Source organism: Triticum urartu, chromosome 7A (assembly GCF_056163025.1).
Source record: "Triticum urartu cultivar PI428250 chromosome 7A, HENAU_Tu73, whole genome shotgun sequence".
Lineage (NCBI taxonomy): Eukaryota > Viridiplantae > Streptophyta > Magnoliopsida > Poales > Poaceae > Triticum > Triticum urartu.
In genome coordinates this window covers 546,122,406-546,125,705 of record NC_141879.1, presented here as the reverse complement: position 1 = coordinate 546,125,705, position 3,300 = coordinate 546,122,406, and positions in this window count along the sequence as shown.

Here is a 3,300-nt window from a genome sequence, read left to right as displayed (position 1 = left end):
AGCCCCTGAACCAGGATTCAATGACGAGGTGTCCGGCGCGCAGATTGTCTTCAGCATTGCAAGGCGGGTTCCTTCTCCAAATACTCCAAAACAACCTTTGAACACAGAAAACGTGTCCGGCTCTGCAAAACGAGTACCACACGCAGAGAGTATAATATTTTATGAGTCCAATCCACTAACAACTTTTGTAGCATGACATCACGTCATAGCCCGGTCATTATTTCGAACTATTTTTAGCCTCCCGCTCCATGTTTCAAGATGCGGTTTTATTGGCACGTCTTGTCAAAGTAGAGATCATGTCCCCTTATTGCGGGATTCTCGTTAATACGGGCGTGGGTAATCCAACCGTGTCTTCTGCACAACCCTCGGGGAATAGGCGAGTTTTAAGGCGAGTGGGGAGGCGCTTGATATTCACGACCTTTATAAAGGGATAAGGATTCACCTCTTTCACCCACGTCTTCCTTCTCTCTGCCCATCCATTCTCGAGCTCCGACGCCCAAGCTTCCATCCTTTCCACCTCAAAAAAGCACTCTAGCCATGTCCGGATCCGGAGCGCAGGGCAAGTTGATGGTTTCCTCCGTCAAGGAGAAGGACATCACCAAGCTCCGGGAGGCCGGGTACTTAGCCAAGTAAATCGCCCACCGGCTTCCGGCCAAGGGACAGATTGTCCCCACCCCAAAGACCCACGAGAGGGTTGTGTTTATCCCCCACTTCGTCTGTGGGTTGGGATTTCCTCTCCATCCATTCATCCACAGACTTATGTTCTACTACGAGCTGGATTACCATGATCTGTCCCCCAACTCCTTCCTCAATATCTCGGCATTTATTGTCCTGTGCGAGGCCTTCCTCCGTATCTCACCCCACTTTGGACTGGGGTTGAAGATCTTCAACGTGAAGCCGAAGGTGGTGGATGGCCAACATGCAGAGTGCAGAGGCGCCATGGTGAGCAAGCTGCCCAATGTTTGGCCCAAAGGTACCTTCGTGGAGACCGTCAAAGGGTGGCAACAACAGTGGTTCTATGTCATAGAGCCTCGCAACGCCACCTGGGCCGCGGTTCCTGAATTCCAGTCCGGCACCCCGATGCGGCTCACCTCCTGGCTAGAGAAGGGCCTAGACTGGTCTTCGTCGGACAAGCTGACAGCGCTTCAAACGCGCATCAGGAGCATGGTGGACAAGAATGTCAAGCTTTTCAACGTGATCCAGGTGATGCTCGCTCGCCGGATCCTTCCGTGCCAAAGCCAGACTTGCCACTTGTGGGAGTTCGATTCGGCCAAGCACCAGACCTTTTAACGGTTCATCGGCACTATGCACGAAGACATCTGGAAGGTGCTCTTCAAGGCCAACGAGACATGTCCGGCTACGACCGAGGACCATGGGCATGACCTGGCCCATCCTGCTAGTGCGGTAAGTTTTCCGTATTTCAAGGTGTATCCTTTACTTGCTTACTCAAGGAAGATGTCTAAGGTTCCTTATTTGTTTTTTCAGGGCTGGACAAAGAAGGCGGAGCGGATTCGGTGTCCGGCTCCACTGCCCGAAGAACCAGCTATCCCGCTTCTGACGAAGATGCTGGTTTCGGCGCCCTATCAAGTGCCGGAGAAGAAGGCCAAGGGAACCAGAGGTGGTCTCCGCCATAAGGGCACTTCGGACGTGACGTCCGAAGACGCCGAAACCCACTCCCCTCCCGCCAACGACGATGAGGAAGAGGAGGAAAGCAATTCTCCCCTGAGGGGGGAAGGAAGAAAAGGGCGGCCTCCACGCATCTGGAGGCAGATGCGTCCAAGAAGGGGAAGGCTTTCGCCGCGGACAACTCCGCGTGGGAGATTGATAGCAGCTCCGAGTGGCACCCCAGGGATAAGCCCCTGGACAAATCATAAGTATTCGAAGACGCACACAAATACCCAGCCTCTTTACTTCATAATTTTAACATGTTAAATCATGTGCTTGCAGTCCGGCTCGTTCTGACCTCGTGCGATCCTCATCTTCAGGAAATTCGCTGGATCCGAAGGTGATGGACAGCGGGTCCCTTCCGGCGGCCTCCTCTCCCAAGACTATGGAGGATGCTGAAGTGTTGTCTCGAAGGACCCTCCCGGCTCAGGGGCATGCACAAGAGGCCGTCACAGTGGCGCCAGAGGATGACACTTCGGCCGCTGGACACATGGGGGAGCAGATCCCCATGGAGACTGGCGATGGGGGCCATATCAAATTCGGCCCCCAGCCGAACACGATCCCGGAGACCTATACGGCTCCGGAATCCGGCAAGCAGCCTCCTTCGAAAGAAGGAGGTGCACCCATTCCACCGGTGACCTCTGTCTATCCAGAGGCACCGGATGCTCTACTGGAAGCGCTGCGGAGTGATTCCATTGTTGAGGAACACTGTACCCTCATGGGTACGGTGGTTGAGAGGATTCAGTCTGCGAAGAGCGGACTGACAGAAGCATGCACAAGCCTTCTAACAGGCTTTGAGGTAAGCGATGCAATTGTATAAAAAGAATGTCATAGTATAGACAGTAGCCCTTGAGACTTTTTCTGGTGTTCGAAAAGAAAAGTCGGACAGAGGATCAAGTAATTTTCGCAAGAGACTAACCAAATATGTCTTATGTGAATAAGCAGGCATCGTTGCTGGCTGCAACCTCTCATGCTGCTGAGGTCTCCGGACTAAAGCCGAGTCTAGAGCGGGCCGAGGAAGAGTTCGGCTGTGTAAAAAAGCAGCTAGAAGACAAGCAAGGTATGTAATGACCTTTTGTATATTCGGAAAGGATGAATGATTTGTGCTGACCGTAATGCCATGATATTTGCTAGGAGCGGCGACCGAGGTGGAGGCCCTCAAGAAGGCGTTGGTCGAGGCCAAAAAGAAAGTGGCAGAGGAGCAAGCCACCCGTGAAAAACACGAGGCCAGAGTTGGTGAGGTCCAGCAGCAGATCCAGGACGCCGTGAAGAAATGCGAATCCTTGGAGCGCAATGTTGCGGATCAAGAGACCGAACTCGCCAAGGCTCGCCGAAGCGCACACAATGCCTGGATTAAAGCCCAGGGCGCCCTCCAGGAATTCCAGGGGGCCAGAAAAATCGCGGCAGATAAGGCCTTTATTATGCAAAGGAAGTATGTGAAGAAGAGGTATCTCTTACTAATCCGGATTTGGAGTTCTCCAGGAGCGTTTGCGGATTTACCGCACAGTGTTGCCGATGCTGCGGAGTTCTTCCGAGCCGAAGAGGGGAGCTCGATGGAGAAGCTATTCTGGTCGCAATACCTTGCGCCAGAACATCCGGTGCCCTATAGCGATCAGCTAAAACAGCTGGTCGAAC